Consider the following 23,185-nt stretch of genomic DNA (forward strand, 5'->3'; position numbering starts at 1 on the left):
CTCCCAGTACCTTGGTTCCTTTGTCAGTTTTCTCCAATAAAGTCCACTCCCTCTTGCCTGTTGTCTGTATCCGTAACTGCAGTCACATCCCTATCAGCAGAATCTCTTTTCTCCATTCCCATGCTGGTTTAGTTCATAAAATATTTCCTGCCATTTTATGAATATACTATTCTGTATGATTGTTGTCATTCTCCTTAAGAATCTGCATGGAAAATCCCAATCTTTGCTCGTTTCTTGAGTTTTCCCCTGCATCAGCATCATCATGACTTTCACTTTGAATTATAGTTTTCTGTTTGTGCTATGTATAAGAGCCTTAACTGTGTTGCTCTAAAATACCCCCTCAAATTGGGTAATCCTAATCTGCCTTCTTCTATTGGAAGAATCAGCTTATTCCACTTGACCCTTGCCATCTTCCCTTCCCAGATAAAATCCTTCAGCTCTTTTTCAATTGCTATCTACAACTTCTCTCCTGGTTGACAACATATGCCTGACGTGTGTATAAGATTAAAGGGACTAAAACATTTTAATTGCTTGTATTTTTCTATCCATATCCATATAACAAAGCATACAATTTCTCAATTTTTTGTATTTTCATCTGATTAGCCTCTTCCTACAAATCCTTAGCTGCCACAACAGAGTAATTTCTAATCCATACTCCTAAATACTTAATTTTATCATGTCCCCATAAATAAGGATATTGTTAGACCAATTCATGTCTGGGTACATATTTTACAGCTATTGCCTATGCTTTAGGTTCATTAATTTTGCATACTGAAAATATTTGAACTGTCTTAAAATGTTCCACAAGTTGTAATGTCCTTTTCTGGTTTTGTCATGTATAAAATAACATCATCTGTAAATAGAGCCATTTTTCCTTGGCTCCTATACCAATTATATATTTGCATTTCTGAGTCCCTTATTTTCTTCACCAATGGTTCTAAATATAATGCAAACAACAAAGGGAAATATGACACCCCTTCCTGGCTCATCTACTCAAGCAAAAATTATCAGAGAGGCCCTCATCCACTTTAATTTTCACCTCTGATCCCTCATATATAATCCTAATCAACCTTATAATTGTATCAGGGAAAGCAAATGCTTACATTGTCCTGCTCATAAAGTCCCAGTCTACTCTGTCAAATGCTTTCTCTGCATCAATACCCACCAATAACAGTGGTATTTTCATGCATTCTGCTTCTCCCTGGATCATCAATGTTCTGTTAAAGTTGTCAAATGTTTGCCTCCCTTCAAAAAAACCTCACTGATCCATATTTGTCAATTTTGGTATCATGTTTGGCATTCTTTTAGCCATTAAAGACATAAACACTTCATAATCATGGTTTAGTATTGAAATGGGCCTGTATGAGGCTGGATCCAATGGATCTTTACTCTCTTTAGGTATTAGAGTTACCACCACTTTCTTACAGGATGCTGGTATGCCTCCTCCTCTTAAAATACTGTTAAACAAAACCTTCCAGATCTTTATCAGTTCTTCCCTCCTAGTATCCTGACTTCCATAGGAATACCATATATTCCTGGGGACTTTATTACTGTACAATGGCATACATGATTGCCTAGCTTTCTCACTTATATTGGTTCATTATTACCCTTAAGATGTCATATAAAATTGTATCAAATGCCTTATAAAGGTCTCCTATCATGATTTTCAATTCTTCTTTTCTATTCATAATATCATCCACAGTTTTGCTATCATTAATTATTCTTGACAACCCTTCCCTTTATACTACATATACTATCTTCAATAATATTTCCATTTTAGTTTTAAATGTCATATTTTTCATAAAAAATTGTATAATTATTATTATTCAAGACTATCATTCTCTAGTTTATTAACTGTCTTATATCTGCCTTCTTCCATATGAATTTAGGTATTCCACTACATAATTCTTTATTCATAAAACCTTCATTTAACTAGTCATTCAAAATCTTTAAAAAAAATTGTTGCCAATCTCTTAATTTCTTTACATTTCAAACCCTTTCCATCTGGTCTTACAGCCAAATCTGTCTCTATTTGTCCTAATACTTTATTTATCTCATTTAAAGAAATCTCCTTTTCTAAGTCTTTATTCCCTTTTTCTGTTTTTTTTTTCATGTTTTTACTACCTTCTTTTTTTTAAACATTTCCTGTATGTATTGAACCACACTATTCATAATCTTTTCCTGAGTTTTTTCTATTTCTCCTTTTAGAATTTTTATTTCACTCATTATACCACCATCTTCCTTTAAGTAACTTGATACTTATTTTCTTTTTCCTTGTAAAAATGTATTTGCTTATATAATAATTTTTGTATTTTCTCTTGATGTATTTCACATAGTTCTTTTTCTTTGTCAAACTGCTTTCTATCATTATGCTAAATATCCTAATCAGCTTTAAATGTTATTTTATTTCTTTTTTTTACTTTTCTCACATCATATTGCCACTGTAAAACAAACATTTTTTTTATATTTTTTAATGTATTTGCTTATATAACAATTTTTGTATTTTCTCTTGATGTATTTCACATAGTTCTTTTTCTTTGTCAAACTGCTTTCTATCATTATGCTAAATATCCTAATCAGCTTTAAATGTTATTTTATTTCTTTTTTTTTACTTTTCTCACATCATATTGCCACTGTAAAACAAACATTTTTTTATATTTTCCTTAAATATCATCCCCCATTCAGAGCAATTTTATAAAATGTTCTCATAGTAATATGATATAACCATAACCGTGTTACTAAGCTCTTTTCTTCTTCATTCCATGCTTTCTCATTTATTCTTTTTATTTCTTTGCCTATTTTTATGTATTCCTTTTTTCTATCTAGCCATATTGCAAGATGAGCAGAAATTCCTGTTTCAAATACCTCCCCTTCCCCTATAACTAAACCTTCTGATACTTTACAATAAATCATTTCAGTTCTATACACACTTCTTTTGTAATTCCATAATTTTTTGTCCCAAAGTTTTAACTTGTCACATCATATAACTTCTATCATTTTTCTTCTATCATTTCCTTTCTTTTTATGTTTGAATCTTAAATGACAATTAAATTCTCCTGTTGTTACAATAGCATCTGATGAAATAAGATTTCCCTTTCTTTACAATTAGTGTAAGCACAGAATGTTATAATTCTCTATACTTATTTTTATACCTTTTTTTTCATTTTAAGTCTACAATGGTTAATATTCTTATTTTTGCTATATTACTTCTAATATTTGTACAGAATACAGCTATTCTAGAATACCACTCATTTCCCAAATTCCAGAATATCTTTCTTCCCCATAGTTTCTCTGTTTGTAATCATTCTTTATCTATTAATAATCTTGTGTCTTCTCATACAAATATATCTACATCACATGTATTACACCATTCCAAAATCCCTATTTTTTTACTCTATTTTAAATATTATTCATATTTACAGAAAGCACTCTAAAATTTTCATTTTCCCTTTGATTCATGCTCTCATAAATTCATAGCTAATTACTATGTTAGCTTTCTCAATAGGCTATTTTATGCCTAGCCAATTTCCATCCCAAATGCAAGAATTAAACACTGTATCTTGTGCCTGTGAGTCAAACCACCTTAATTATTATACCAACCTCCAAGCATTAGCTGTCTATATTCTTTTTCATCCACTTCTTTTCTTTTTTTCATTGGTACTTTTCCCCTGAACTTTTCTTTTTTTTTTTTTTGTCTTTTATCCTTTTACCAATACAATTATTTTTTTTTTCTTTTACTACCTCCCAGTTCATATCTTCTTCATCACTTATTTCCGAATCTTCTTCTATGTCCTGTTTATTATTTTTTCTCATATATTTTTTCTTCTATTTCTTATACTTCTAAAATTTATTTTCTTTGCTCATTTTCTTCTCTTTATTTTTTCTTTTTCCTTACTCTTATTTTCATTTTTGTAATCCATACATAAATGTCCAACTTTGTTACATTTATAACATTTTAATTCAGATTTATTGCAGCTTGCCCATTTTCCCCACAAACATAACACTTTCTTTTGTCATAGTTACTTATCAAATATCCTTTTTGCCACAAAAAACATGTTTGGGTTGTCCTCAGTATTTTACAACACCCCTATTTCCCTCCACATTTATCATGTTTGGCATAAATTTTTTTAGTGTCCAGTACTGCCTTACATAGTTTGTAAATGCCCTTTCAAAGTCTCTATTTTACCTCTGTTTGAAATTGTATATGAATTTTCCTTTTTTTCTCAGTTAAATGCTTTTTTTCACATAAAGATTGCATAGGTTACAGTATTCCTTTTTTAATATTCTCCAAGAAAAGCTTCCATTGAAAAACAGTGTTAAATATAATGTCACAAAATATCTCTTTGTTAATGAGAATAAATGCTCTTACCTCATGGACTTTTATACACAAACAAGCTATTAAATTGTCTCACAATTCATACATGTCCATTTATTTGTGTTCTTTACCTTGAATCCTTGCCATGTACTTCCATTTTTCATTTCTTACTGCCTTATTTTCTGTGAATGGCATTCTGTCTTCTTCTACTTTCTCGGCATATGTTTTCTTTTCATCACTATTCTTCAGAATTGTCTCTTCATCATACTTTTGTATTTTCTCAATAATGTTTTCCCAGGAAACATCTCCTTCATTTTATGGCTCATTCTGCATCACCATTTCTTTAAGTAAATCCTCCTGCAACTATCCTGACTGGAGGGGTTGTAATTATGCATTCATCATTTGCTGACTCCTCCATAAAACAGATTTCTTTGAAAGATCTCCACAGAATCTTGCACACATTCTGCAGTCTCAATATTTGCTTTCTCCTCCATTTCTCTCACCTTTCCATTATCTAGTTCTCTTTCCATCTGCCTCCATGTTTCTCTGGGCCACCTCTGTGCCTGGAATGAAACAGGAAGTGCTGGTGTCATAATATATCTTGCAACCTATTAGTCCCCTTAAATGTCCCAGGAAACCCATACTACTTATCGCAATGTCCTAGAGTCACTTATCATTCAACCTAATATGACATTCATGTGTGATCTCAACTACCCCTGTACAGTCTGGAAATTCTATACCACTTCTAATTCACAAGGCCAGCAATTCCTAAACTTGACATCCTTGACCTTGTACTCAGAAACATGGGGGGGGGGGGAGGGCAATGTCTTTGCTCATCAAATCTAACCATATGACAGTATTACTTGAAATAAGAATTAAATTCAGGGATCCAGCAAAACCAAAAACCTTTAGGAACTATCTCAAGGCTAACCTCTCTCACTTGCTGTCTCTCTCTCTCTCTTTATACACACACACACACACACACACACACACACACACACACACACACACACACACACACACACACACACACACACACACACACACATACACACACACACACACACACACACACACACACACACACACACACACACACACACACACACACAAAGCATTACATTGGCTAAATTCCAAGTCCCTCAAAACCAGGCAACACCATAGCAGATGATGAACTATTTACAAAGTTTCTGTGTAGCCATATTGATGCTCTATAGAGCAAGCTGTGCCCACCCATATTAAGAATAAGACTAACTCAAAGGGCAAGCCACCCTGGTAGAATTATAATATCAATCACTTTTACGACAAAAGAAAACAAATTCTTGGCCAAGCATATGAGGAACAAAGCAATATAAACTAAAAGCCCCCAAACCAATCTAACCAAACAGCTAAGATGGTTAATTAATACTTCAAAGGCTAAATTTGATGATAAAATAGCTACTCAGGCAAATGACAATGACAAAGCTTTCTACAGCTATGTCTGAAATCTCACAGGAAATACACAACAATGTGCAGAACTTATGGTAAATGGCATCACCCACACTGAACCAGAGGTCATTGCCAACCTTGTGTCTGACAGGTTCAGCTCATATTTCTCCCCCCTCTTACCCACTATAGTCCAAAGGAAACACCGCATACCACAATCCGCCCGACCATTACCAGGAACAGGTCTTCAATGCATTTTCTGAGGCCCAAAACACTGCATCAATGATCCCCAATAACATGATGGGATGTTTAATAAATAGAAGGAAACATGATCTCTCTGGTCCACTTGTGTCACTTTTCAGCAGGAGCCTTCAGTCAGGTTTTGTGCTCAAGGAATAGAAGATGGCAACAATAATTTTCCTGCACACAGGGAAGCTCATGCCTGTTAAATCTGGTAGACTTTTTAAGAGGGTCACCAAAGCAGTGGATGCAGTTAAGACTATCCATACAGCTTACCTTGATCTGACCAAGGTATTTGACACTCAGGCATTATAGATAAGTTCACAAATTTAGGTATAAACTCTTTAATCATCCAATGGATAGTCAACTGGATAGCAAAGTGGCACACTGAAAGGACCCAGAAGGTCAAAAAAGATGAGGCCATCTCCATCAAGAGGCCAATACATCACCATTCCTTTTGGAAAACTTGTTTAGGCTTAGAAAGTCCCTCCAGGTCATTGGCCTAGTAAAAATCTATAAATCTATGAATCCTGCAGAATGTATCCCACTCACAACAATGATGAATAGGGTAAGTTCCCTGATGCTTTGGCCAAATTTCCCCTAGTAAAATAAATACCACCTCAGGTGTCCACTGAAAAGAGGCTACTAGCCTAGTGAGACTGACACAGTCAACAAAGGATGAATAAAAATAAATACATAAAAAACAAACAAGCAAAAAAAATAGAAAATGATTTTGCAGATCTAAAATTAATGTGAAAGAATTGAAAGTTTTAGATGAAAGACAGTTATGGTCAGAAGCTTTGTAAGTGACAGCAACTTTGAAAGAAAAAAAATGATAGCATGTTTTGAATGTGATAATGGTAAATAGAAATAAAGAAAATGCAAAATACTGGAGAAATCCAAAAGCATGTTATTTTGCAAAGAATGGACATACTTAAAAGAAATGTAATAAAAGGATGTAGAAGAATATGGTCACTTGAGAAGGTATTTCAAGCCTTATTGCAATAAATGTAGGAATAATAACCATTTCTGGTTTGACTGGTCATCACTGACAGAATAAAGGGAACAGAGTGAAAAAAAGTGAAGATGAAGAAATACAGGTACAAAAGCATGGACAAGAAAAAGGAATTATAAATGATTTAAAGGAAAGAAGAAAAAAAGATAAGATGAAAGGGGGAACTGTGGGAGTGCTACAAAACAAGGTCATATTGAAAATAAAATGCAGAATGGAAATCACAAGATACAAAGAAGAAAGAGGGGGAAGATATAATGAAAATTGCATATGGTGTTCTGAAAAGTGAGGAAGAAACGGAGGGAAAGAAAAGTTCAGGATCAGAAAACCAAGTAGTGTGAAAAAAAAGAAAAATAATAGATGTAATTAAAAAAGATACCAAAAAGGCAAAGGTTAATATTAAAGTTGTTTCACTAAATGCTCTAAATGTGAAAAATACAAAAATGATATTAGATGAATGGCTGTATCAGAGTGGTGCAAAAGGATAGATGATGATGTGTTATGTTTATTAGATACAATTTGTGTAGGAAAGGAAAAAGGAAAAAAGGAAATAAGGGAGGAACGATCACCATAGAAAGGAAGAAGGAATTGTAGTACTGTTAATGAATGTGAAAGTGAAGGTAATGGATGTGATAGTAGTGATAGCATATGTCAGTGATGCTATATGCAATAGGGGCTAGGTGCATATTATCTAGCTGTGCAAGATGGGTTTCCTGAATATGAATGTAATGTCAGCATATTTCTCAACCAAGTGGGATACATAGCAACAGGCTCATCGACAACAGGTGACAGAAGTACGCTCAATCATGAACATTATCAGAAAAATACCTCCATTAATTATTAATATGACATAACATATGTGATTGTGAGTGATCATAGATGGTTCTGTAAGAACACATTTGTACAACTGTCATGCTTTGTCAGTGAATCATGCACACATTCCTCAAAATTTAACATCTGTTGGAGGTATTATGAGGGGAGACTGTTGTAACTGTATTTGAATTTAAGAGCAATCCTGGCAAGTTGACAGGTGTGCATTACATATATATGACACAATCCACACTGTCATGAATGTAACTCCTGCCATCAGTGTCATCAATCATCTATGTATTTAGTGTGTACACCACAGGAACATGTATCACACATGCATCTTGTATAACTCCTTAAAGAGGGTTCTGCTCCTTCAACCTCTAATAGTTGTACACCAAAAAGAATACTTGGGTATGGCTGATAAGATGTGTGTGAACACACTGTGGCAAAAGTGGTTTTCTTCAGTAACTCATCCCTGAAAGATGTGTTGGTGGCTACATGCATTGTACTCAATTATTGGTGTGATGAGGGCTGAGAACAATGGTACTATAATGCCTGGTGATGTGGCTGTCCTACTCATACTCAGGAGTTGTACTACATACAAGGGAGTAGTCACCACTGTGGACACATGCTAGTGGACATTCCAAATATCATCTACCTGAGTACACAGGTCGCATACCACTTGGTCTGCTCATAGGGGTGTGCTGCCTATATTATGATTTGCTTGTGAATTTGCTTTCATAATGGAAATAATACCTCATGACTTTTTCTTCATCTACTCTGTCCCCATGGCGGTGGCAGCAATCCTTTGTGTGTGTTGATACTGTCTGTATTATACCAATACCACACCTAGGTTCAATGATTGGCCTCAATCTGCACTCCTCCACAAAGCTGGTTAGACAAAGGAAGTGTAAGTCAGTTTTGATGTCTGAGACTGAAATAAGGAACAGGAAATGGAGTACCACAAAGCCCTGAGGTATGGACTTGATCACTAGACTCTACATAGAGGTGAATTCACACACTTCAACATATTTATCTGTCACATTTGTGATCCAGTTTTCTACCTACTTGGTGTCATAGGTGTTTATGCCACTGAGACAGTTTCTCTGTAATACCTGACTGGATTTGCGTCAAATGCCTTGGCCAGGTGGAGTTACGCAGAATAATAGTGTTGTCGTCATACATGCCCTTAGTGACTTTCTTGAAGACATTGAACAGATATAATGGACATTATGTAGCCTTAACAAATCACACATGAGTTTAGTACACAGTAAGAATATTATCTGTGTCTTTGTAGAGAAGGTGTAAGATAAACTGTAGGCCTACCTCACAGATGAGGAGAGTCAGGATGGGTCTGCAATTCCATGCATCAGGTGATGCCCCCCCTTCCTCAGTCAGAAGGATGCATGTTGCTGTAAACTGTTCTACAAGAACATAGGCCACCTGGCGGCTGTGCTGAAGTACAAATCCAACCGTGTCTGGTAGGTCAGGTTTTAAGTCATGCTATAGGTATCCTATGATGTTGTCAGGGCCCATTGTTTCTTTGTTATTAGCTGAAGAGAGAACACAGATGAGCTTCCCTCCTAAGATTAAAAACTGAGTGATGTTTGCATGTACACAGGGCGACAGGGGGGGGGGGGTTGACATGTGAGAGAAACTTTAGGCTATTGGATTGTCTATTTTCTATGGTTGGGTATGCCTGGTGGCATCCACATAGAAATATGTGTTTAGTTGCGTATTGCACTTAACATTCACATTTTTTGGAATAAGTGATTGGTGAAAAGACCTCCAAATGCAACCATGCTCAGTCAATACATTCCACACACAGGTACAATTTACGCTCTCATATCACTGTAATAATGTCACATACTTACATCAGTTGTACAACAAATCCCTCTATGTGTTTCATGGGAAAGCTGTGTTTGAGTGGCCTAATGCCATATAAGGACACATAACAGATTAGTTGTTTGTGGCTCATGCAGAACATTTCCTGACACAACTGCTGTAAATAGCAAAACAATAGCACATACAATGCATTCCACAAGGCTGCAATTGAATCCAAACATGTGATATATTATTGTGTATATCACAGCATAACACCATGTGTAAGAAACAAGACTTTTCCGGCCATGTAATCAATATGAATTAATATTGATGTGTGTTACAGAACATTTAGTGATGGTATGTAGTCACATGCACATCCATGCCATACTGCAAGTGTCACTGTGATGGTGGAATGTGAATTGTGTAGAAGGTTGGTCTGTCCCACTGCAACAACACATGTCCTAATAAGCCTACAATATACATAAAGATATAGCTTACCATGTCAACATTTCTCAGGAGGTATATTACTACAACTGTTATAGGAGTATGTAATAAAATGTTAGCAACAACAATCAATACATTAGCTCACATCACAGATTCTAATACCCTCTTGTAGGCATACTGCACATCCACACCTCAAAATAGCACATGTCAATGACATACACATTGACATGTCAAATGTTCATGGGGCCACAGGACATCATTAAGCTACTAGCCAACATCATATAAAATCTTACCCATTATCATACCATTTAAAACAAACTCCCTATATCTATATGATGGAAGATAGTTAAGACTATTGTGCATATGTTTGTATTTCTTGGATTTTATTACATACTGCCACTGTCCAAATGGGACATATGCTTCATACCATGACAGAAGTAGCAATCATACATGCAGTGGTCTGGAGATGGCTTGCACAGGCTCACAGAAGGACTCGGCTTCATGATGTTTACATACATATTTTATATGAGGACATAATCCACTCCTCTGCAGGATGGATATCATGTGGCCAGAGGAAAAAGAGGATGGTGGATGCTTGGGGCTACATTAATGGTTTTCTAAAGTGGTAGTTAAATGAAACGTGGTTCACAAGATCATATAATGGCCATACTGTACCAATAACCATACAAGCAGCAGTAGACCGGGCCTGATTTGAACATTACAACTGTGTAGATATACAGGATGTATGCCAAGTAATGTAACTCTAGCACCATCAAATATGTCTGGCTTTACACTGTCCCATTGCACTTTATGGAATATGGTTGTATGCTGAGAACATGTTGGTAGGAGTATCTGACATGGATGTGGAGTCACATCTATGTGTAAAATTGTCTATACAGTAATATTTGGATGTATACACCTCAAGTTGCCTGCTGTCAGATTAGAACCCTTATATACACCTTGGTAAAGAAGCTTCAGAATACAATACTTAATGTTCACAAACAAAATTCCAAAAAACAGGATAAAGGTGAATTAAAACAGTTCGATCACAGCCACAAAACACAGCAACCACCTCAGGCTTAGGATAATCCAATTTATTCACCGACTAAGCGCTTTCACCAAATTAATGGCTTCCTCAGAGGACTCTGAGGAAGCCATTAATTTGGTGAAAGCGCTTAGTCGGTGAATAAATTGGATTATCCTAAGCCTGAGGTGGTTGCTGTGTTTTGTGGCTGTGATCGAACTGTTTTAATTCAATACTTAATGTTACTGGCACAGCACAAGTTTGTTTTGAATGCTGTCAGAGTGCATGTTGTGCAGGAAGACATCATCTGTGTATGTTACAAGAAGATGCTCTGAGGAGTGTCTGATAAAGCTGGGCCCTTAAATGCTGTTACAACATTGTCGACATACTGATTGCAGACACAAGCCAGTTGACTGCAGTGAGAACAGAACCCCTACCCAACTATTTTCAAAGCACAGTGCTTAACACAAATGCCACAACACAAGTCTAGCTTTTACCCTGTTTGACAAAACGTTATAGCAGATGACATCAGCAGCATCTGGTGAGAAGAAGATAGTAATAACAGTGTCTCACATGCTGGTGTAAAATGCTCTTGTTGAATGTCAACCAAGTGAATACAGACAGACACACACACACACACACACACACACACACACACACACACACACACACACACACACACACACACACACACACACACACACATTTACTACTGTGAGAACTGAAACCCTGCCTATTTACAGGGCACAGCACTTAACACAAGAGTCGCAGCACAAGTCTGCCTTTTATAGTGTCCAACAACATGTTTTAGGAAATGACATCCGCAATATCTGCTGAGAAGATAGTAATAGCAGTTTCTCACATGCTAGTGTAAAATGGTTCTTTGAGTGCCAACCAACTGAACACACACACACACACACACACACACACACACACACACACACACACACACATACACACACACACACATACACACACACACACATACACACACACACACACACACACACACACACACACACACACACACACACGCAAAATGTCCACAGTTAGAACAAAACCTCTACCTAAATATTTACAGACTACATTACTTAATTCAAGCACCACAACAAAAGTCTACTTTTTATAGTGTTACACAATGCTTTATAACTGATGACATCAGCAGAGTCTGGTGAAAAAAATTGGTAATAGCAGTGCCCCACATGCTGGTGTAAAATGGTCTATTGAATATCAACCAAGTGAACACAAACACACATACCAGCTAACCACAGTGAGATTACTACCCTTACCTAACTTAATACACTGGCTAGAGAACTCAGTATTTAATGCAAGCACCACAGCACAAGTTTGACTTTTACAATGCTACAATTTATAGTGGATAACATCATCACTGGATGTTTGAGATAAGATTTTGGGAGGCCTGTATGAAATGGATGGTTAGCCATGTACAAATGTCAAAATATCTGTACTCAATAGGACTATATTGCTGACTGTAGATACACAGTTGCACTCTTCAGAGTGCACACATACACACAAGTCAACAACAGTGAGATCAGAACCCCTTGCAATTTACATCAGCTACAGAATTCAGTAGTTAATGCTAGAGCTACAGCACAAGTCTGACTTCTGCATTGCTGTCAGACAATTTATAGTGGATGACATAATCATTGGATGTTTGAAAGAATATGCTGGGAAGACTGTATGAAATGGATGGGTAGCCATGTGTGACTGTCAAGACATTACAGTTCTGCTTAACATATTTATGAGTGTGCAAAGTATAGTTTTTGCTTTTGTGTTTCCAATGTGCAGGTATACTTTAAAAGACAGGTTTACAAACTATACATAAACAGCTGTCCACATTATTACAGGAATTAGACAGTCTAAATGTGTATTGTCTGTATAAAAATTTACATGGTATGTAACAAAGCACTTTTTAATTCATTTCTGAAATGTAGCTGATATATTTGGGAACAAGTACTGGTAGACCAAGTTTCAAGTGGATGGGTACAGGTAGCATATGATTACAGTGTAAATATGTGTTCTGTCCTTAAAAATGCCTACATTTTGGTTCTGTTTTACATGTACTTTAATGGGATGAAAACTAAGTGGGAAGTTAACACAAACAACACATGCTAATGTTCACTTTCCATAGCACACCTCGGAGCAGCCTGTTTGAGCAATTGATAGTAAAGTCTTTGCACATGCACAATACACATCTCAGGACTCCTACTTGAACTTGAGAAGTACTTATCCTTACTGGCGATGGTAGACATAGCTAACAAATAAAATAAAAAAATCTGTTTTACAAGTTTTTCATTTCATATACAGGATACAGCATTTATTTATTTATAACATCTTTTATGCAGAAGAAGTAAAGTGATTATTTTTTAAGTCTGTAGCTTGTTTTAATGAGTGTTTGATTATTATTGGATGGTGTATAAGTGATAGGTTGAGTTTTTTGATATATAAAGGCAACACATTTATGTGAGATTTTATCTGAAGAAGTCTTCAAATGAAAATGCAGCGATTTAGTTAAAGTATTAATTTTTTTACTGGCCTTTTAATAAATTGCTTATTTTGCACTGGGCACACTGCTTGACAAGTTCTTTTGTATTTTACTGGTTTTCCTTTTGAGGTTGCACTTTTTATCATTTTTGTTCTTTTGGTCAAATCTAACAGATAATTTGGTGTTCATAAATAGTTGATAACGGAAATGTGTAATAAATAGACTGACCTTATAAAAAGGATTTATACTGCTTTCCCCATTTATCTATAGTTAAGGGAAGAGGAAGCATGGGCCTCTGCTTCATTGATAAAATTATTTATTATTTATTTTATTTTATTTTTTATTTTACATTTGTTGACCAGGCTAGTCTAGTTGGATATATGTCCATTTTCAGTACAGGCCCGGGGAGAAAAGCTCCACATAGAAGACATACACAAACAGTACATTAAACATTAAGTACAAGAATCTGGTTAGACAATAACATGTATTCCATGGTAACAAAAACCTTTTTTTTTTTTTTTTTTTTTTACTATGAGAAGAGAGACAAGGATTTAGAAGTATGTGGTAGACACCCAAAGCAAAGTAATGAGCAGGAATAAGAGAACAAAGTACTTAAAAATGGGATTGGAAGAATTAGCTGTAGGGTAGTAACTTGCTGATAAGACAGTAAGATGGCCAAAATTATGAGACTTCTACTGATTTGTTTAAATTTGTGCAAACATGTTAAGCAGAGAGGCATGACAGTCGTTATTTTGATAGTACTGTGTGTAAGAAACATGCCTTTCACTTAGCTGACTCTGTGGAAGCTGGTGTAAGTGCATCGAGATATTTATTTTGAGTCCAGATGATACAGGGGTTGAATCCAGCTGTATCTAATAATTTTAAATATGTATCCATAGTTTAATTAAATAATCCTTTATTATACTTTAACTGTGAGTTTCCTTAGCACAACAGGTTTAAGCAGCATTACAATGAGGTAACCGCACCATGCCATTGAACGTCGCTTAGCATTGGTGCACAAATCAAAACTCCACTCAAAAATAGAGTACAACAAGTGAAGGGCTTCAATGGAGATTTTTTACTTATGTGTTTGGTGATGTGATTCTATTTTTAACCAGATTAAAGGTGTTACAATGGGGTAGATAAGAAAGTGGTGAAACTAGGGGCATGCAGGGGGGAAGAACAAAAGGAAAGCAATATAACAATGTGCAGGAGGGAGGTAGGATAGAAACATAGCTATCCATTTCCTCAAGAGTATAAATTGAAAATAAGTATAGAATATTGGTTGAATTTGGACTACCACCTCAACATAGAGGGTGACAAAAAGATGATCATGTCGTATAGTCCAAATCAAATGTGGCAAGAAGACGCATGTGCAAAGTGGAGAGCCATGTATGGGTTGATATTTTTTTTGGGAGAGGTGCCCAATTATGATTTTTTATTTCAGTAAGATAGGAATGTTGGGTAGAAGACATAGGTGCTTCTGGGTCAGGTAATTAGGGTAGGTGAGGAAGCAGATGCAGACAAACAGTACAAACAAGACAAGAAAAATGGATGGTGAGGAACACAAACAGGTTGGGGACACCTTGACTGGGAATAGGGAAGGGACATTGGATGCCCATGCCCATCAAAAATGGGGACAGTGAGAATCTAATCCTTATCTGCAGAACTGTCATCAATGTCCCCTTACTCCACTGGCTGTTGGAGTGCTTGAATTCTTTGTTTTCACACAATTACAGACAGTATCCTCTCCATCCAGAGGACATTTTTACCAATGGTGCTCTCCACGACCTCACCCACCATGCCTGGTATTTCTTGATGGGTGACACATACCCACCTCTATCAATACTCCTGAAAGGTACTGCTGTACCAGCTTCTGGGGTAATGTTACCTAATGTGGAGGTCAAAGCTAGTGCAGGGCAGCACAGGCAGTACTGTCAGGTTGGGTCACAGATATGCTAGGTGACATTGCAGGAGCCGGTGTAGTGGGGACAGGCTGAGCAACAGTGGCTGGCCTACCTCCCTGTGCTGTAAAGCACTTTGTAAGTTGTTAGAAATTGATGACATCAAAATGTTATGACCAAATATATTTAAAAAAATAACTAAATAAAATGGATAAGGGTTGGGGTAAGTGGAAAAAAAGATAATTAGTACCATCTTATGTCACATATAATGAATTATTACAATCTAAAGAATTTTATTTCTACTTTTACATTTAAATATACTTTTTAACAACTACAATCTATAACTGATGACTGCTCCAAGTAATCCGTGCAATATGCATATATTACACATATATTTGATTTAATTGAGATTAAGTTAACAGCAAGGCATACATGCCACTTTTGTTGAAATTATTATGTATTATTTATAAATGATTTTACTATTATATTTGTTACTTGTGGTATTTGAACTGACAATGTCTGACTAAAGTATTACGATTGACTCCTACTGTACTCTTACTACTCCTGAAGCATGCCTGCTTGATTTTACAGTTGAGATATGCATGCTTGCTTTGATACTACTGCATAGAAGAACAATACTTTAGGTAAAATAAAAGTTATGGTGTGCTGCATACATAACTTGCTACCCTCAGTTTTTCTAAAGGCTCACCATGGGCTTCTCCATTCACTGTTATTGTTATTGTTGGCTGAATAATGAAAAGGAGAGAACATGAGAAGAGCATTGTGCATTCCTGTCTTATTTATATGTGGCTTTCTATCTAATTTAAATTCCCTTTATCTGTATATTTATACATCTGTGGGATATCAGAAGTCCTAAACTCATCCAGCCACTGGTTGAGTGTATCCTGCTTGTGCCTTTTGAGGTCATTGCAGAGATAAAATCAGTTTATGAATTAAGAAAGGTAATGTGACATGTGGCATTAGTTTTTGGATTGTATGCTGCTGTACCTGTTAGTTGATTTAACTTTGTAGGCATGCATTGGGATTATAAATTATATGACCTGACACATTTCTTTTGTGTTGCTTTACACACTGATAAAATGAATTTGTACAATGTGTGATTTATCCCTGTAAAAAATACACAAAGCATATTCTTCTACATAAGTGATTTGTCATTCTTGCTACAGAAGAAACGTTTATCAGACATGCTCATTAATGATATGTATAAAGACACATGACAAAGGGAAGGGTCAATCATGTATGTGTATGACCTGACAGGATCTGGTTTATACTTTCATGTGTGTATGAGTATCTTTGAAGTCTGAAGGCCAAACAAGTCCAGAAAAGACAATCATAGTTATAGATAATGGAAGCAAGTGCTATAGAAAAAGACCACAAATTGTAAGAATACAGCACAGACAGCGCAACGAATTACAGCACACTGGTTTATTCAGAGACAGCCTTCCAAAAAGTGAAACATGAAAACTGGATGATTGATGGCTTGATTCAAAGTAAACTCTGAAATAACTTTTGGGCTTGCATGAGGGATTTGTTCTTAAATATTCCCTATCCCTACGCAAAATCAAATAGATTTAAATCACCACAAGAGCTTGCAGCTCATATACTCTTCTTGCAGATGTCTGAGCAATGATGAGCAGAGATTGCCTAGTCAAGGAACTTAAATCAGATTGATGGGCAGGTTCTGACAGTGACATAATCAATTTCTCCTACACATAGTTAAGATCCCAAGGAGAAGCAACCTGTTTATGAGAAGATCTTATGTGTAAAACCCCTTTCATGAACTGTTTGACAATAAATAAAAAGGAGGATCCATGGGTAGATATTTTGAAATAGATGCAGCATGAACCTTTAAAGAGGAGTGAGTGAAGCCAGAGGAAAATAACTCACACAAATATTTGAGTACCAGTGGTACAAAATGCCTGACTAACCCCTTGTTACTAGTTATATACCAACTAGAAAATTACTTCCACTTACCAAAACAGGATTTTGTAATACCAGGCTTTCTTGCTTCCTTAAGTACCTGATAAATGTCTACATGACATAAGTGCTGAAAGGTATTAAAACTGAACCATCCATGCAGTCTATTGAAGTGGATTGATACTAGGGTGATTCAAACTCCCCCTGTCTTATGTGAGTAGATCCAGTCTGTGAGGAAGCTTGCAGTTATTTACATTGGCCCATTCCATAAGAAGGGAGAGCCAATGTTGCCTGGTCCAAAACGTAGTCAACACAAATGTTTTGGGGTATCCTTCTGAATTTTCAAAATTACCTTAAAAATCAGTGGAAAGGGTAGAAACACATGAAGGAACATTCCCTTCCAAGGGAATAAAATGCATCTATTTTCCAGGCTTGCTTGCAGTGAACCCTGGAATAAAACTGGAACAAAACTTGTCTAGGTGTCTGTTTTGAAAGGAAGTAAACAGATCTATCTGAAGTGTTCCTCACAACTGGATCAATTCCTGGAAAAAGCCCTCCTTAAATTTTCATTTGTGAGGGTCTTTCCTGGTTCTGCACAGTTTGTCTGTCACTATGTTTTGCTCTGACAGAATGTAAGATGCTTGGAGGGTTAACAGATAATCAATTCTGAAGCGACAATGTCTAATCTATCATCATCAGCCTGCATAGGGGGTAGTGTCTATTTAACACATGGTTGTGTTATTATCTGTAATCACAAGGAAAAGTCCTGCGGTCCAAAGGTGAAGAACAGACTTCAAGGCATAGATCATGGCCAGCATCTCTTATAAACCAATGTGCTTTGGTCTGTCTGAAGATTCTGTAAGCATTTCACATTTACCCATCTAGAAACTGCCCCCCAAGCAAAATCTGATACATCTGTACTGCAAAACTGGATCCGTGTCTGAGGAGAGAAGTGGAATCCTGGGTTCATTTGAAATTGTTGTCTCCACCAAAGCAGTTCCTTTTTTAAATCCCAAACATAAATGTGATACTCCAATGAATGCAAATGCTGGATCCATGTTTTTTTTTTTAGAAAATACTGTCCCTGGGATTCATGAAAGCTCCTTGAATAAGTTTATTCTTGCATGGACCGAATTGTGCCCATGCAGTATAGCAGTATGCCTTGCATATTCATGAAGGCATGCTGCTATATAACTTGCACGAGCATGATATGTGAACGAGAGCAGTGGGTGTGTCCGAGCAGTGCTCACACAATAAACATGCCCCCTACACTCACGAAGTGCTGTAAGACACTTTGAAAAAAAAAACTGTTCCCGTGGACACTGTTACCATATCCCCCCAACTGAACAGATATTTGCAGAATGTCCAGATTTGTGTCTCATATGTTAGCTGTGTTACTCCTACTGTCCTGGCAAAGAGCTGAGGCTCAATGTCATTAAATAATGACAAACATTTGAGTCTAAGACTCCACATCCTTCAAACAAGTCATGCTAATGCAAAACCTATTATTCTATCAACGTTGTAGGTTTCTAAGAGCAATATTTAAAATGTCCCTCTTTGTCACCCCATCATATTAGGCTTTGTCCAGATGTTATGCTCTAAGAGGTGGAGAGGTATGACTGATAGCTATGTGCATATCCCTAAATTAAAAAAAAATAAAACAAACATTTATATATTTAGTTACCTTCCCCACTTAAGTTTAAGCATTTCTGAGTGGGTGTGCACATCACACAGCTGTGTTCAGCATAGCTTAAACATCTGAAGTAGCTAAATAGAAATATACAGTCAAACTAGCCCAAGTGTGATAGCATAGTAGTTAGAGATTTTACTTTGCACACAGTCATTCACAGTTCGGGCCCCAATGCAGTATATCCATTTTTATATGTGAAAGCAGCACTAAAATATCTTTTTTTATAAATAAGTAGTGGATAATATAATTGTTAACAGGGTTGTGTAGCAGGTCCAAATGTGAGGTGTCAGTGTAGTACAGATGTGAAAACTTCTTATAAACACAAGTGTCCCATACAGTATAGCCACAAAAGAATATAATGTAATGAAAGCACATAGGGGGATGTTATTTAAGGTAAACATACATATCATAGAATGTCATTAATAAGGAATAAACCCCAAAATCATGATAGTCCATAAAATGAAAGTGGAACAATGCTAAATTTTGCTCAGCTATGCTTAGCCAGTGTAAGCACTACTTAAATCTAAATGCGTACCAATAACTTGTGTAGTTAAGCAGATTTGTGCACTGGTAAGTAGTGCTTAGCATCTACCCCTTTAAGCAATGCTGATCTTAGCTAAGCGGGTTTGCCCATCACTTTGCTTAGCTCAGCAAAGGGCAGGAATCCAACCATATTTAAACCCCACAGGTGGGAAAACAACCATAACCAGTTGTAGCTGATCACTGCAGGCACTATGGCTGGCATTGGTGATGGTGTGCACTTTCTGGTGCAGAGTTGGGGCATTCAGGAGTCCAGGGTCATGGTTAGACTCCTTGTAAAAGACCATGAAGGGAGACTGCTGCAGGGCCAGTACCAGGGCTCCCAATACAAAGTGGAAACCTAGGACCATCTTGTACATGACCTCACCAGTGCTACTGGTATCCCTCGGACTGATGAGCAGGTCCAGCACCATTATGCTGGCCTGAATCATAGGAAGAAGGACCTCTTAGACCAGTGGATCCAAGACGCTCATGCACAGAATGTCTTGGCAGTGTGTAAGTATCAGTATTAATTATTGTGTAACAAAGTCCAGCTTAAGTGTGAGATGTGTACATAAATGTTTCTCTACCTCCTGTACAATTGCAGATGAGAGGGCTGTGGATGTGGATGCCCACGCCACCAGGCTGCTAAGGCTGCTTCATGAGGCTGGTGAGTACAAATCTAGCCTGCAGTAGTCAGGGCAAATAAATTGAAAGGCTGCCAGTAGATAGAAATGGGCATTGTTTGTATTGAATAAACAAGACATTAGCAGAGTAATAGTGATGTATAGGACATATATCAATAAAAGTGTCAGTACCTGTCAATAAAACTCAAAACCCCAGACTGCTGTGTTTACTTTGGTATGTGGTAGTATGAATTTACATGTGTACAGGTTCTGCTCAGGTTCATAGGTTCATAGGTTCATAGGAGGATACTAAGCTATTGGCTTTAGGGCCTATATAAGCCTAGCCAAAAATGTACCCTGGCTTTTGCCACCCAAGAAAATTATTTTCCTGTGCCCCTGTCGAGCAGAGCCACATAAGTGATCCCCGGGGTGAATTTCCTATCTCCCATCCAATTATCAAGATTTTCTTGAAGAGTGCTAATGAGGAGCTCTATTTGACATAGATAGGTTGTCTGTTCCAGAGTATGGGAAGTCTCTGGGACAGGAATCTATCCCTACAGCATGTTCTGTTTATTGTGGTGATAAGGATTAGGTCCCTAGAGCATGTAGCCCAGAGGGATTGGGATTTCTTTAAGTGGAGCATGTCCAACAGCTCTGGGTTTGACATAGCTTTGTATGTTAGGCAGAGATCGCCTCTGAGTCGGTGATATGTGACGGAGTAAAGCTGGAGTTTTTTGAGACGGTCTGCATAGGGCATCTGTTTGAGGCTGATAATCCTCTTTGTGAGGTATTTCTGCAGCCTTTCCAGTTGTTGTAGATGTCTTGTTAGGTGCATACCAAAAGGAGTGTTGTACTCTATAATGGGTCTAGTGACTGATGGGTAGAGGGGAACAATGACCTCTTTTTTCTGGATGAGAAACCTTTTGTGATGAGGTGAGCCATGTAGAAGGATTTCATGACCGCTGTGGTGATGTGATTATCAAAGGAGAGACTACTGTCCACCTGTGTCCCAAGGTCTCTTCTCACATTTTCGGTGTTAAGTAGACTACCAGTTATGTGGTAGTTCATGGGTACAGAGTTTTTACCAAAGGGGATGACAATATACTTTTTGGCATTGAGCTTCAGGCCATGGCTTTGACACCAGGCATCTGTCTCAGTGAGGCCCTTTTGTAGTATGTCCACATTGTTAGGAGTTTCAATTATGGCTCCTAGTTTGCAGTCATCTGTATACTTTGTTAGCCAAAGACCTTCTGTGTTAACCTGTACTTCAGAGAAGTAGATACCAAAAAGTAGAGGTTCCAGGACTGAACCCTGTGGTACTCCACTTGTCACTGGTCTGAAGTTGGATTTGGAGTCTACTACTTTCACAGTGTGGGTTCTGTCCATGAGCCAGTTGGCAACTCATCTTGTGACATGGGGATTTATACCTAGTTTAGTGAGCTTATCTATAATTTTAGAGTGGGTGATGGTGTTGAAAGCCTTGGTGAGATCTAGATAAGCTGTGTGAACCACCTTACCCTCATCTATGGCTTTGGTGACTGCTTCAAAGAAGTCAGTCAGATTTAGGAGGCATGATCTGCCTTTTACAAATCCGAACTGGGTAGGGTCCAGAGTTTGGAGATTACCAATGTCTTTGTTTATGAGTTCCATGATGATGCGTTCCATGGCCTTGCAGACCAGGTGCATCAGGCTAATGGGGCAGTAGTTCCCGGGGTCCATCATGGCTCCACCTTTGTGGAGTGGGATAACCGTTGCAGTGTGCCATTCAGTGGGCACAAAGCCTGAGGTGAGGCTATGAATGAACATGGTATTTAGGTAGGGTGCCAGTTCATTCTGTAGTTCGTGTAGAACGCAGCCTGGGATATTGTCAGGTCCCATGGATGCTGTGTTCTTGGCTTTGAAGAGTCTGTTTTTTACCTGTGCAGCCATGATTACAGGAACTTTGCATTCTTCTGGTATAGAGATGGGCCCTCTACGGGGTGACAGGGGGGTAAAGTTAGCACTGAAACTATCTGCCAGGATGTTGGCAATATCAGTTAGTTCTGTTTATTTAGTGCCATTGTGCTGTAACTCAGAGCAGATCTGAGTGTTGCCATTGAGATTCTTGACATAGCTATAGAAAGCTTTTTGGTTGTCTTTAGAGTCAGTGGCAATTTTGTTTTCGTAACTAGCTTTGGAGGATTTTATGAGGGATCTCAGCTTCTTACTGGGCGTTCCTCCAGTAATGGGATTTTACTCTTTTCTGCAACAGTTTCTTTCTTCTGTTGTAAAGTTTGTTTATGGCAGAAGACCACTAGATCGGTTTCCTTTTTTTGGAGGATAGCATCTTGGTTCTATTAGGGATAGCATGATCCATGCACTCGTGTAAGTGCTTATAATGTGCATTTGTGTAAGATTCAGCAGTCGTAACTCTATTGTCCGTCTGCATGGCTGTCATGATGTTTGCCACTTCTGTCTTAGGAAGTGTGAAGTTGGCTTTGGAGAAGTTTTTTATGGTGGTTTCCCTAATTGGGGGTGGGGGCGGGATGTGGATATCTATTGTGATTAGCTTATGGTCAGATCTGACCAACGAGGAATTAACCTCTGGTGTGGAACACTGGTTGCCCATGTTGCTAATGACCCGGTCTAGGATATTACTGCTCCTGGTAGGGGTGTGAATAAGTTGATCCAAGGCGTTGGAATTTATGAATTCCAGAAAACGTTGAGCAAAAGAGTTGGTACATTAGTAGTTTTCCCAGTTAATGGTGGGGTAGTTGAAATCGCACATTATTAGGGTGTTAGGTTGTACCCTAATACTTTCCAGTGTATCAAGAAATGAGGAGTGGGAATCCTGGGGCATGGATGGGAGTCTGTCGCAAGCTACAATTTGGATTGCGGTCTTGCCCAGAATTAGTTGCACTTGGATTAT

The sequence above is a fragment of the Protopterus annectens genome, chromosome 4.part1 (assembly GCF_019279795.1).
Source record: "Protopterus annectens isolate FY-2018-M chromosome 4.part1, PAN1.0, whole genome shotgun sequence".
NCBI classification, from domain to species: Eukaryota; Metazoa; Chordata; order Ceratodontiformes; family Protopteridae; genus Protopterus; species Protopterus annectens.